Here is a 15,038-nt window from a genome sequence, read left to right as displayed (position 1 = left end):
GAAAACTCCAAAGAGGTTCCTCCTCGCGCTCACGTATGTGAACCAGAATTCTCTCTCAGTCGTCAAGGAGAAACCTCGAGAAGGAGACTTGCTGAGGCAAAGTCACAGGGGTCTCTGAGGTTGCCCCTATCCTGTGCCCCTGTCCTTCCTGGCTGATATCATCTCTCTGTGAGGTCACCACCTCCCCACCACCTTTGCCCAATAGATTGAGGTCCTGCCAGAGGCCCTTGTGATGTCACTGCCACACCCACCCCTCCCCTTCAGGGCTAATGTTCTGCCCCTGGCCAGCCATATTGGATGTTTGAGCTACCCCTTGTGGATCACCCCACTCAACAAGTGTTCATTCTAGGAAGCAAGTTGGCTACAGTTTTTCATAAATTAGCAGACTCTATGGCCAGAAGAGACAATTAGAGCATCTAATCTGACCCCCTGCATATCACAGGCCCCTTGTATAGCACAGTAGCTAGTTTTTGACCAGATCCTGTCCAGAAAGGCATCTAGTCTTCATTAGAAGGCATCAAGAGATGGAGAATCCCCATCACTTCCCTTGGTAGTTTCTCCTTTGGTGAATCATGCTCACTATTGAATATTTGTGCCTTATTTCTAATATGAATTGGTCTCTTTTCAATTTCCAGCCACTGGGTCTTCTTATCCCTTTCTCTGCTAGTTTAAAGAGCCCTTTAATACCCAATATTTTCCCTCCATGTAGGCACCTCAGCACTTCAATGAAATCACCTCCCGATCTTTTTTTGTAAGCTAAACAGGTTGAGCTCTTTCAATAGCTTAATAGAAGGCATTTTTCTCCAGCCCTCAGAACATTTAGTGGCTCTTTGCTGCTCCACCTCCAATTTCTCAACATCTTTTTCAAAGGTGGACACCAAAACTGGATGCAGTATTTCAATATCAGTCTCACTTCTGCTGTGTCACCTCCCTATTGTACTCACGACTCTGCTCATACGTCTAATGATGGGTTTAGCCCTGTTCACCACAGCATCACACTGGGAGCTCATGTTGAACGGCTTGCCCAGTATGGCCTCTAAATCCTCTTCAGAGTCACTGCGTTCCTGGATACACTTCCCCATTCTGTGTGGCTGGCATGCTTTGGTGCTAGGTATAAGACCTTGCATTTGGCTTTGTTCAAAGTTGTTTTGTTTGAATGGCGCCAGCTTACCAAGGGATCCGGATCACTCTGTATCACTGCCCTGTCCTCATCATTAATTACCACTATGCCAGTATTTTGTCACCTACCAATGTTATCAGTGCGGATATCTCGAGGCATCTAGATAGACTTATGTGTAGCGCTGGGGAGGAGCCGGTGGTTGTGGTACATGTAGGTACCAATGACATAGGGAAGGGTAGGAGAGATGTCGTGGAGGCCAAATTTAGGCTGCTAGGAAAGAGACTGAAATCCAGGACCTCTATGGTGGCATTCTCAGAAATGCTTCCAGTTCCAAGCGCAGGGCCAGGTAGGCAGGCAGAGCTTCAGAGTCTCAATGCGTGGATGAGACGATGGTGTAGAGGAGGGGTTTAGATTCATTAGGAACTGGGGAAGCTTTTGGGATGGGGGGAGCCTATACAGGAGAGATGGGCTCCACCTAAACCAAAGTGGAACCAGACTGCTGGCACTTAACATTCAAAAGGTTGCAGAGCAGTTTTTAAACTAAGAGATGGGGGGAAAGCCGATTGCTGCAGAGGAGCGCGTGAATCGGACAGAGACTTCTCTTAGAGGAGAGTCTATTGATAGAGATTCTCTAGGTTTTAGTCAGGAGGAGAGGATGGAAGAGGATAATGTAAGAGCCAGATCAGACGAGAAACATCCACATAAAAAAGAATCGGACACATCAGAAAAGGGCAGACAAATAAACAGTGAGAAGTTTTTAAAGTGCTTGTACACAAATGCTAGAAGTCTAAATAATAAGATGGGTGAACTAGAGTGCCTCGTGATAAAGGAGGATGTTGATATAATAGGCATCACAGAACCCTGGGGAGTGGGGACAATCAATGGGACACAATCATTCCGGGGTACAAAATATATCAGAAGGACAGAACAGGTCGTGCGGGGGGGGGGGGGGGGAGTGGCACTATATGTGAAAGAAAATGTAGAATCAGATGAACTAAAAATCTTAAGTGAATCCACATGTTCCATAGAATCTCTATGGATAGTAATTTCATGCTCTAATAAGACTATAACAGTAGGGATCTATTATCGACCACCTGACCAGGACATTGATAGTGACGATGAAATGCTAAGGGAGATTAGAGAGGCTATCAAAATTAAGAACTCAATAATAGTGGGGGATTTCAATTATCCCCCTATTGACTGGGAACATGTCACCTCAGGATGAAATGCAGAGACAAAATTTCTCGATACTTTAAATGACTGCTTCTTGGAGCAGCTGGTACGGGAACCCACAAGGGGAGAGGCAACTCTTGATTTAGTCCTGAATGGAGAGCAGGAGCTGGTCCAAGAGGTAACTATAACAGGACCGCTCAGAAATAGTGACCATAGTATAATAACATTTAACATTCCTGTGGTGGGAAGAACACTTCAACAACCCAACACTGTGGCATTTAATTTCAGAAAGGGGAACTATGCAAAAATGAGGGGGTTAGTTAAACAGAAATTAAAAGGTACAGTGACTAGAGTGAAATCCCTGCAAGCTGCGTGGACACTTTTCAAAGACACCATAATAGAGGCCCAACTTAAATGTATACCCCAAATTAAAAACCACAGTAAAAGAACTATAAAAGAGCCACCGTGGCTTAACAACCATGTAAAAGAAGCAGTGAGAGATAAAAAGGCATTTTTTAAAAAGTGGAAGTCAAATCCTAGTGAGGTAAATAGAAAGGAGCATAAACACTGCCAAATTAAGTGTAAAAATGTAATAAGAAAAGCCAAAAAGGAGTTTGAAGAATGGCTAGCCAAAATCTCAAAAGGAAATAACAAAATGTTTTTTAAGTACATCAAAAGCAGGAAGCCTGCTAAACAACCAGTGGGGCCCCTGGACGATCGAGATACAAAAGGAGCACTTAAAGACGATAGTCATTGCGGAGAAACTAAATGAATTCTTTGCTTCAGTCTTCACGACTCAGGATGTTAGGGAGATTCCCAAACCTGAGCTGGCCTTGTAGGTAACAAATTTGAGGAATTGTCATAGACTGAGGTATCACCAGGGCCACCCGGGGGTGGGGGGGGAGGGGCAAGTGGGGCAATTTGCCCCAGGCCCCCGGCCCCGCAGGGGCCCCCACGAGAGTTTTTCGGGACCCCTGGAGCGGGGTCCTTCACTCGCTCTGGGGACCCCGGAAAACTCTCGCGGGGCCCAGGCCCCCGGAGCTTCTTCTGCTCTGGGTCTTCGATGGCAGTTCGCCGGCGGGGGGTCCTTCCACTCTGGGACCCGCCGCCGAAGTGCCCTGAAGACCCGCGGCGGGGGGTCCTTACGCCCCGGGACCCGCCGCCGAAGTGCCGAGTCTTCGACAGCAATTCGGCGGTGGGGGCCCACTGCCGCTGAAGACCCCAGGGCCCCTCAATCCTCTGGGCAGCCCTGGGTGTCACTAGAGGAGGTTATGGAATTAATTGATAAACTTAACCTTAACAAGTCACCGGGACCAGATGGCATTCATCCAGGAGTTCTGAAAGAACTCAAATGTGAAATTGCAGAACTATTCACTATGGTTTGTAACCTGTCCTTTAAATTGGCTTCTGTACCCAATGACTGGAAGATAGCTAATATTTAAAAAGGGCTCTAGAGGTGATCCCGGCAATTACAGACTGGTAAGTCTAACGTCAGTACTGGGCAAATTAGTTGAAACAATAGTAAAGTGTAAAATTGTCAGACACATAGAAGAACATAATTTGTTGGGCAAAAGTCAACATGGTTTCTGTAAAGGGAAATCATGTCTTACTAATCTATTAGAGTTCTTTGAAGGGGTCAACAAACATGTGGACAAGGGGGACCCAGTGGACATAGTGTACTTAGATTTCCAGAAAGCCTTTGACAAGGTCCCTCACCAAAGGCTCTTATGTAAATTAAGTTCTCATGGGATAAGAGGGATGGTCCTTTCATGGATTGAGAACTGGTTAAAAGACAGGGAACAAAGGGTAGAAATAAATGGCAAATTTTCAGAATGGAGAGGGGTAACTAGTGATGTTCGCCAAGGGTCAGTCCTAAGACCAATCCTATTAAACTTATTCATAAATGATCTGGAAAAAGGGGTAAAAAGTGAGGTGGCAAAGTTTGCAGACGACACTAAACTGCTCAAGATAGTTAAGACCAAAGCAGACTGTGAAGAACTTCAAAATGATCTCACAAAACTAAGTGATTGGGCAACAAAATGGCAAATGAAAGTTAATGTGGATAAATGTAAAGTAATGCACATTGGAAAAAATAACCCCAACTATACATACAATATGATGGGGGCTAAGTTAGCTACAACTAATCAGGAAAAAGATCTTGGAGTCATTGTGGATAGTTCTCTGAAGACGTCCATGCAGTGTGCAGCGGCGGTCAAAAAAGCAAACAGGATGTTAGGAATCATTGAAAAGGGGATAGAGAATAAGACGGAGAGTATCTCATTACCCTTATATAAATCCATGGTACGCCCACATCTTGAATACTGCGTACAGATGTCTCCTCATCTCAAAAAAGATATACTGGCATTAGAAAAGGTTCAGAGAAGGGCAACTAAAATGATTAGGGGTTTGGAACGGGTCCCAGATGAGGAGAGATTAAAGAGGCTAGGACTTTTCAGCTTGGAAAAGAGGAGACTAAGGGGGGATGTGATAGAGGTATATAAAATCATGAGTGATGTGGAGAAAGTAAATAAGGAAAAAGTTATTTACTTGTTCCCATAATATAAGAACTAGGGGCCAACAAATGAAATTAATGGGTAGCAGGTTTAAAACCAATAAAAGGAAGTTCTTCTCCACACAGCACACAGTCAGGGGAAAGTGAGGCACCACATGGGAGCGGGACCTGGCCGATTTGGCTGAGCGTCTGAATAATCGTTACAGTGAAAATATAAAAGCTGTTAAGTGCCAGAAGATGATTTATCAGGGAATTGGAGAGTTCAGGGATGGCCAGAAAAGGTGCAATATATGGCATAAACCAGTCTTCACTCTGCCACCTCACTGGTCTTGGAGACAGGGTACATCTCTTGGACAGGGGTCAGAGCAGGGATCAGCAACCTTTGGCACGTGGCCCATTAGGGAAATCTGCTGGCAGGCCGGGACAGTTTGTTTACCTGCAGCGTCCGCAGGTTCAGCCGATCACAGCTCTGTCTATATGGACCGTGTCCCTCTCCTCCTTGGCTCTTTTGAAAGCAAGGTGGTTTTTGTTCCTCCTTGCCCCTATCTCCAAAAGCTCCTGCATGGTCCTCCTACTTCTGGACCACTCCTGGAAATGAAACAGATTCATTGTATTGCCAATCAGGGGGAGTGGGGGATAGGAGAGAAAGAATATCTCACTTTGCTTTCGGTCTGTCCACAAGGTCATGATTTGCAACATTGTGGAATGCTTCGATATCACTCTTCCGTAAACTCTCATGGACACTCCATCTCACTACTGCCCTTTGAAGAGTCACATATGCACAAGCCCAACTGATGCAGGTGTATGAGTAACACTGATTTTATGTAAGAATGGCCATACTGGGTCAGACCAAAAGTCCATCTCGCCCAGTATCATGTCTTCCGACAGTGACCAATGCGAGGTGCCCCAAAGGGAATGAACGGAACAGGTAATCATCAAGTGATCCATCCCGTCTCCCATTCCCAGCTTTCGGTATACAGAGGCTAGGGACACCCTCCCTGCCCATCCTGGCTAATAGCCATTGATGGATCTATCTTCCATGAATTGATCTAGTTATTGTTTGAACCCTGTTATAGTTTTGGCTTTCACAACATCCTCTGGCAAAGAGTTCAACAGGTTGCCTGTGCGTCAATCTGTTGATTTTTCTTTAAATCAATACAAAAAAATTAAGAAGCTGGATCTGGCTGATGCAGGGTAGGCTGAAGTTGTGTTTTGAGGACATTTACCAATACTGGCTCTGACTTTGTTTGTGGCAGGGGAAGCCCTTAATATTTTAGAAATATTGGAAAAGTAATTTTCCAGGCAAGTGGTGGGATCCCGTCAAAGTATGCAGAGGAGCTATTCAGGGAAATGGTATGTGAACAGCACATCAATGAGGGCAAAGGTTTATTAAGCTACCCAAAATTCTCTCTACCCAGAAATCTGAAAAAGTCATCTAGAATTCATGCTCCATGAAAAACTTCTGAACATCACCTTCCAGGAGAGGAAGGAAATCAGGAGGAAAAACAACAAACTTTTGTATTAGAATGCAGCCTTCTGCAGGCAGCAAAGTGGATTGAACCCAACCCTCCTCCTGAGCCCAGCAACAGAAAAGCCAGGACGACACAAGGCAAAAGAATGCCTGCTGCACAAAGCATCATCTAACGTCGCCTTCCAAGGAGTTAAGGAGAAACCAGGATAAAAAGGATTCAAAATTCTCATTCTCGCTGCTAGATGGGGTAATAATTTGCTACCCAAAATATGCATCTGCAACATTAGATCAACGTACCCAATAAAACAAACAGCTCCACTTGCAAAAATAGGCCCTCAGGCCTGCTGGGCTTGTTAGCCATTAACAGTATGGAAAGCTGTAACTTCAAGGTTTTTTCCCCTCTGTTTGGGCTTGTGATGGGGAATACAAACCTCACGCTGGGGATCGGGGGGTGAGATAGGTACTAACATGGGTGTGGAAGTTTGGGGTAGAGGCTGGGGTTGGGCAAGGGGGGCAGGGACTTTGAAAGCAAGAGCAGAGGATCAAACACTTTCTGAATGTGGGTCAGGATTCTCCCCACTTCAGAGAGGGGGAAAGTGAGGCACCACATGGGAGCTGGACCTGGCTGATTTGGCTGACCCCCTGCATATCACAGGCCCTTTGTATAGCACAGTAGCTAGTTTTTGACCAGATCCTGTCCAGAAAGGCATCTAGTCTTCATTAGAAGACATCAAGAGATGGAGAATCCCCACCACTTCCCTTGGCAGTTTGTTCCTTTGTTGAATCCTCCTTCCCACCCAGGCTCACGACTGCCCAGAGTTGGAGAATTGTACCCTGTTCCCATGGAACAGATGGGGAGCCTGAGGTGCAGAGAAGGGAAGTGACCTACCCAAGGGCCTACACAGCAAGGAGGTGGCAGAGCCAGAAAGAGCAGCCACCAGTCCTGACTCCTGTTCTAACAGACAACAAACCCCCCAGAGGCAGGGATAGAGCACAGGAATCGAGATGGTGGGGAAATTTCATTGAAACCGTTTCTGTCAGAAAATCCCATTCAGACTAAACCAGTTTGTTTCTTGAAATCATAACAAGTGGGATGAAAATTCTTTGCAAAAATATTTTGTTGCAAAACAAAAGCATCTCCTGTTTGTCACGGTGTGTTAAATTGTCTCGTCACACACAAAGAGGAGGCACTTAGATCTCAAAAATTAGATGATGCTTCAGTCTGAGCTAAGTAGTTGCTGCTCTTAACAATTTCAAAATAATAAAATACAAATAAAATCGAATATTTCAGCTATTCTCTTAGGTCATAATCTGATCTGAGTAAATGTGATAGGATACCTCATATTATGCACTGCTCCTAGTGACAACTCTCCAATGGATGCCCATTCTCCACCCAACATGAGGTAGGTAGGAGCGGATTGTTATCCCTACTTGAAAGAGGGAGAAGCTAAGGCCGAGAAAGGAGAATTGACTTGTCTTAGGTCACACAGCCAGTCAGTGGCAGAGTTGGGAATAGGACCCAGGAGTCCTGACTTTCAAACTAACCAGCGGATCTTGAATTTCATACATGGAATGACCTGAATAAAGTGCTCTCAAATGAACTCCAGACCAACGACAGTGCATATTAATTATTTAGCAAGTACTTTAGGAGAACTGGAATGCAGAGAAGCAGCAAAATTCGTCACACATATGACTGTTTATGACTTATTTACTTGGTCTTAAAAGAGAACAACAAGAACCTGAGTCTCCTCCCTGTCAATAACCCCCTGCTCAGCCAATCAGGGTAGAGACTGAGGGGCGGGAGGCTGAGGGTTCTCACCAGACAGCCCAAAAGGATGGCCCAGGTGTCTGGTGGGGATCACTGTCTGAGCACTATTTCAGCCCCACATTTTTGGGTGGACCTCCCACAATGGGAGCTGCAGAGCACCCCAGCCCCCGCAACACACACACACACACACACACCTCCTGGTAGTGGAAGGGGAACAGGGGAAAGGACAAAAGAAGTAAGAGAAGAAGAGAAAGGAGGGAGGGTTGGAGGAAAAGGTAAAACCAAAAGGACAAACCCTAATGTCCCCAGTGATTCTAAGGGACAAAATCTTAGGTGGGGAATAAAAATCTGCCACCTTAAGCTAGTGTTTTCCATGCCTAGAATTCAACTGGCACCAGATAGATCAGACTGAACAGGTTCCAAACCTCGAGGAGGCTCTTACCGTCTAAACAAGGATGTCTGTTTTCTAGTAAAATCAGTAAAAGGAAAGGAGAAAACTCAAAAGAGGTTCCTCCTCGCACTCACGTACGTGAACCCTAATACTCTCTCGGTCCTCAAAGAGAGACCTCGAGAAGGCAACTTGCTGAAGCAAAGCCACAGGGGTCTCCGAAATTTCCCTGGCCCATGGCCCCTGTCCTGCCTGGCTGATGTCAGCATCTCTCTGTGAGGTCACCACCTCCCCACCACCTTTGACCAATAGATTGGGGTCCTGCAAAAGGGCTTTGTGATGTCACTGCCACACCCCTCCCCTGCAGTGCTAATGTTCTGCTGCTGGCCAGATACTTTGGAGGTTTGAGCTACTCACTGTGGATCACCCCACTCAGTGAGTGTTCATTCTTGGAAGCAAGCCGGCTAGACAGTAAAACATCAGACGCTGCTCCCAATGCTACACTCAGTTTTTCAGAAATTAGTAAACTTTATGGCCAGAAGAAACCATTAGAGCATCTAATCTGACCCCTGCATATCACAGGCCTCCTGTATACCACAATCAGATGTGAAAGTAAGCCAGTCTGGTCCGGCGTATCAGCAAGAGCCAGTACGCTGTTCCAGCCACTGCGGGGAGCCCTGGGCCCTTTAAATCTCCGCCGGAGCTCCGGCAGCCAGGCTCGGGCGGGGATTTAAAGGGCCTGGTGCTCGCGGTGGCCGGAGCCCCGGGCCCTTTAATTCACCCCTGAGCCCCGGGGCTCCCAGCCGCCTCTGCGGCTGGCAGCTCCGGGGTGATTTAAAGGCCCTGGGGCTCCCAGCCACAGCCGGAGCCCGAGGGCCTTTCAATCTTGAAAGGCCCCGTCTCTTCCGGTTGAGGCCACGCCTCTTCTGAGTGGGGGTGTGGCCTCAACCAGGACTCCGGCGTACCGGTAAGTCCTTTAAGTTACTTTCACCCCTGACCACAATAGCTACTTTTTGGGCAAACACATTCCAGAAAGGCATCTAGTCTTCATTAAATGACATCAAGAGATGGAGAATCCACCACTTTCCTTGGTAGCTTGTTCCTGTGGTGAATCATCCTCGCTGTTGAATATTTGTGCCTTATTTGTAATAGGAATTGGTCTCTTTTCACTTTCCAGCCATTGGGTCTTGTTAAGCCTTTCTCTGCCAGATTAAAGAGCCCTTTAATACCCAATATTTTCTCTCCATTAAGGCACTTCAACACTTCAATAAAGTCACCTTTCAATCTTCTTTTGATAAGCTAAACAGGTTGAGCTCTGTCAATAGCTCACTAGAAGGCATTTTTCTCCAGCCCTCAGAACATTTAGTGGCTCTTTGCTGCCCCAGCTCCAATTTCTCAACATCTTTTTCAAATGAGAACACCAAAACTGGATGCAGTATTCCAATATCAGTCTCACTGATGCTGTGTCACCTCCCTATCCTACTCACGGCTCTGCTCATACGTCTAATGATGGCTTTAGCCCTGTTCACCACAGCATCACACTGGGAGCTCATGTTGAACGGCTTGCCCAGTATGGCCTCTAAATCCCCTTCAGAGTCATTGCTTTCCTGGATACACTTCCCCATTCTGTAGGTGTGGCCAGCATGCTTTGTTGCTGGGTATAGGACCTTGCATTTGGCTCGGTTCAAACTTGTTTTCTTTGAATGGGGCCAGCTTGTGGAATGAGCCAGATCACTCTGTATCACTGCCCTCTCCCCGTCAGTAATTACCAGTCTGCCAGTATTTGTCACCCACCAGTGTTATCAGCAGTATTGTATGTTTTCCCCCAACTCATTGATAAAAAATAATTTAAAACATTAATCCTTGAGAACTTCTTCAAACCCTTAGTACCCAGGACCTGCTCCCCACAGCACAGTGACAAAAGGCTGTCCAGCCGTGCTGGTACATAGGGGATAAGCACAGAACAAACACACCTTTAGGAGCTGTGTTATCCATAGGCTCTGAACAACATGTGGGGGTCAGCAGCTTACAAATGCACTACAGCTGGCTCTGCAGTCCTTGCCCAGAGCAGCTTTCTGCAGAGGGCCTGGTGCACAGCAGGGTATGGAATAGCCAAGCTGCTAGGGATGGGAGCTGGGCTTCTGGCCAGAATCCAGGAACCAAAGCACAGCCTGCGGAAAGAAAGGACCGCCCACGGTGGAACAACTTAATGTCCCATGGAGGGAAGAGGCTCTCCCCAACATTTCTTAACCTCAGGGGCTGTTCTCATGCTCTGCCAACCCCACCTCTCAGTAGCTCCAGCTGTCCGAGGGAGCAGGGACCAGAGGCCAACTTGCTGCTCGCACAGAGGGGGAGGTTGATGTTCTACCTGCATATGGGTGTTGTCCTTTCCCATGCCCACAGTGAATACACCATGCAAGGGAAGCTCTCAGGACATGCGATTCCAGCTCCAGAACCAGGGGCAGCTTCAGCTTGCTGGAAGGAGACTGTGTATGAGACCTTGCAGTTGGGGGATGAGACAGGCACTAACATAGGCATGGAAGTTTAGGAAAATGGGGGAGAGGCCGGTGTTGGGCAAGGAGGGCAGGGATTTGGGAAGCAAGATCTGAGGATCAAACACTGTCTAATTGTCGGTTAGGATTATCCCGACTTCAGAGAGGGGGAAAGTGAGGCACCACGTGGAAGCGGGACCTGGCCATTTGGGCACAGCGTCTGAATAATCGTTAGAGCAAAAATATAAAAGCCATTAAATGTCAGAAGAACATTCATCAGGGAATTGGAGAGTTAAAGGCTGGCCAGAAAAGGTGCAATATAGGGCATAAACCAGTCTGCGCTCTGCCACCTCACTGGTTTTGGAAACAGGGGTACGTCTCTTGGAGAGAAGGGTTAGAGGACCTTTCTCTGAGACACACAACTATCAATAGTTTGGAACAGAAACCCCATCTGTAATTTTGCTCACTGGCCCTGCCACAAACTCCACCCTCCCACCATTGTGAGCCAGGACCAGGAACACCATTCCACTGTCATAGTTACATGTACTTGCGCACCTGCAGACATTGCAGCTGGCACATGCACTGGTGCTGGCGCTGTGACAGGAGCTGGATGAACCACCCTGCTGGTCCCCATATCCAACATTCTCTCCCTGAGCAATCGGCCCTGCTCCCTCTCTCTTCCTCCAGGAACCCCTGGAACAATCTCTCTTCATGGACCGTGTCCCTTTCCTCCATAGCTCTTTTGAAAACAAGGTCCTCCTTGCCCCTATCTTCAAAAGCTCCTGCATGGTCCTCCTCCTTCTGGCCCACTGCTGGCCACTTGTAGCACCCGCAGTCCCAGGCAGCAGGCTTGGCCCAGCAGGTGTGGAAGTGTCTTCCAATGGAATGAAATAGAGGGTACGTTCATTGTATTGCCATGGGGGGGGGAGGAGAAAGAATCCCCCACTTAACTTACGGTCTGTCCACAAGGCCATGATTTCCAACATTGTGGAATGCTTCGATATCACTCATAAATTCTCAGGTACACTCCATCTCACTTCTGCCCTTGGAGGATTCACACATGCACAGCCGATGCAGGTGTGTGAGTAACACTGATTTGACTTTAAAACAATACCAAAGAAATTAAGAGGCTGGATCTGGCTGATGCAGGATAGGCTGAAGTCGTGTTTTGGGGACATTTACCAATACTGACTCTGACTTTGTTTCATGCTCCATGAAAATCTTCCAAACGTCACATTCCAGGAACAGAAGGAAATCAGGACGCAAAGTAACATACTTTTGGTCAGAGAGCAGCATTCTGCAGTCAGCAGAGTGGATTCTCACCAAGCCTCCTCCCGAATCCAGCAACAGAAAAGCCCGGATGACACAGGGCAAAAGAATGCCTGCTGCATGAAGCATCATCTAAAGTCACCTTCAAGGAGTTAAAGAGAAGCCAGGATAAAAAAGGATTCAAAATTCACATTGTCGCTACTGGATGAGATAATAATTCGCTACCGAAAATATGCATCTGCAGCCTTAGATCGGCGTACCCAGGATAGGAAATAGCTCTCCTTGGAAAAATACGCCCTCAGGCCTGCTAGGCCTGTTAGCCATTAACAGTATGGAAAGCTGTATCTTCAAGGTTTTCCCCCTCTGTTTGGACTTGTGATGGGAAATATAAACCCCACCTTGGGAAACAAGGGGTTAAGGAGCTGCTCTGGCCTCAGCCAGCCCAGCTCCATCACACCTGCAAAGCAGTGCTGTAACAAGGGCGAGGGGAGTGAGGCACTTGCCTCGGGCACACAAAGCCGGGAGGGGGAGGGGGCACAGAAAGCAGTGGAGGGGGAAAAAAAAAAAAAAAAGGAGCCGAGAGTCCCTGTCTCTCCCCTGCAGGAACTGCTGCTGCATGGTCCTAGCACCCTCCAGCTTGACTGCCAGGGCAGACTGACTCTGAGCCTGCCCTTCCCCCTCAGACCCTTTCATTTTCCAATGGGACCCTCCAGCAGCACAGGGCCCCCCTCCCCCGCCCGCAGTCACTGCTCCTGCCCCATGCTGGGCAAGGAGGCAGCCCCATCCCTCACCCCCAGTGAGGCTACAGTCAGGGGCAACAGCAGGGGAGGAGGTGCACGCAGCACCCCCTCGGCACTCACCACGGGGGAGGTGAGGGTGATTCCTGGACCTGAGAGGGACCCTAGGAGCACATGCAGTGACAGTGGAGCCCTCACCCCTACCCTCGCCCTGAGTCCCTCCCACACTCCAAACCCCTCATCTGCAGCCACAACCCACAGCCCTCACCCCTGCACCCCTTCCCTCTGCACCCCTCCCATCCCCAAACTCCCTCCGAGAACCTGCACTCCCTCCCTCTGCACTCCCTCCCATCCCCAAACTCCCTCCCAAAGCCTGCACCCCAATCCCATGCCCCAGCCTAGGGCCTGCACCACAGACCTCCTCCCTCACCCAAACTCCCTCCCAGAGCCTTGGGCGGGTGGGGGGATGGAGTTTGGGCGGGGCGTGTTCTGGGCACCACCAAAACTTCTACAAACCTGCCACCCCTGATCCTGCCCTGTAAACCTGAACTCCCAGCATTCTCAGGACACATGCTGATCCCTAGTGGCCACTGCGGATATCCAGCACCTGCCTCCTCTCTTAACTGGTGAGTCCCTCTCCGGATTGAAACTGGACTGGAACCAAAGACCATCTTGGAAGCAACGTTACCATCCCAAGCAGTCAAAAATTATGAGTTAGACCCCCCCCCCCAAAATAACAGGCTCTACCACCTCCCCTTCATTCATTCTGAGGCGGCAATTCGGCAGCAGGCCCTTCCCTCCAAGAGGGACTGAGGGACCCGCTGCCGAATTGCCACCGAAGAGCTGGCCCTGGGGGAGGGCGCAATTTTATATTCTTGCCTCGGGCGCAAAAATACCTAGTTACGGCTCTGCTGCAGAGGGTGCACAGACTGGACGAGGACTTGTGGGCAGACCAGGCAAGAGAAAGGACCTCTACCTTGAAGGCCCTGAAGGAAGGCAGGATCTCTCCCTCAGCAACTGCTTGAAGGTCCCTCTGCCTGAGGGAAGGGAGGACCTGCTCTTGTTGCCCTGCTCCAAGCAATTTGTCCTGAATTGATACTCTCAGTAGTGTCCCACCAGAGGCCACATCCTTACAGGTGCTGTCCGGGATTACAACTGGGAAGTCTCTGAAGCTCAGGACGCGCTTCCTCAGCTAGGGGAAGTAAGTAACCCACACATCTTCTGGGTGTGGTGGTGTGTCCCATCTACAGCCAGCACCGAGACCACTTAGAAACAGAGATAAAATGAGTCTGCTCTACAGCCTTAGCTAACAGCCAGTTGGCTTTTACTTCATGCTGTAGAGGCTCATGCACTAAGCTCCAGAGGTCCCCGGTTCAATCCCACCCACCGACGACTGTCACGTTACAGAGGTAGCTGCCACCCCAATGAGAGAGCTGCCATGCCACGCCTGGCCATGAAGAGGTGCCAAGCAGTGAGTTGACACCCGTCAGAGCTTCCTGTGATAAACTGCGAACTTTGGACAATAGCAGCATGGTAGGAAGTGTCACACCCTTGTGTTGCCCTCAGAGTGGCCAGGGTCAGAGCCCAGTGGGAGGCCCCGGGCTGCCCCCCCATCTGCCGCACCCTTCCCCCCCCCCACCCCGCATGTTGAAGGGCCAAAACCCTAACCACTAGGCGACATCCCTATGAACAAAGGCCATCACGAGGCATCCATCTCTGAAAGTTTGCAGAGGATGCGGGAGCAGAAAGGGGAGAGAGGATGAGGGTGGCTCTTGGGGAGAGGGAGGGAGCCCTATGGGAATCTCTTCTTTACTGCCATCAACCCAATGATCAGACCATTGATAACTAGAACGTTCCCTGACATGTTGTAATTGATTGGTTCTAGATTTTAAAATGGTTACCACATTTACAGATGGAGAAATGTCAGCGAGTTGTGTGGAAGGCCATTGCAAGCTCAGCTAATTATGCAATGTGGCTTATGCCCCATCTAACAAGCTTCTTAAACAATAACTCCCAATTTTCATTCACATTGTTCTCTTTAGTGTTTTTCTTCAAAACACTTTCACTAATCATTTTGGTCAGCTTTGGAAAGTTAGCCCTTTCAGTGC

This window comes from Emys orbicularis, chromosome 2 (assembly GCF_028017835.1).
Source record: "Emys orbicularis isolate rEmyOrb1 chromosome 2, rEmyOrb1.hap1, whole genome shotgun sequence".
In the NCBI taxonomy this organism is placed as follows: Eukaryota; Metazoa; Chordata; order Testudines; family Emydidae; genus Emys; species Emys orbicularis.
The sequence above is the reverse complement of the archived record's forward strand: the minus strand, read 5'-3'. Positions refer to the sequence as shown.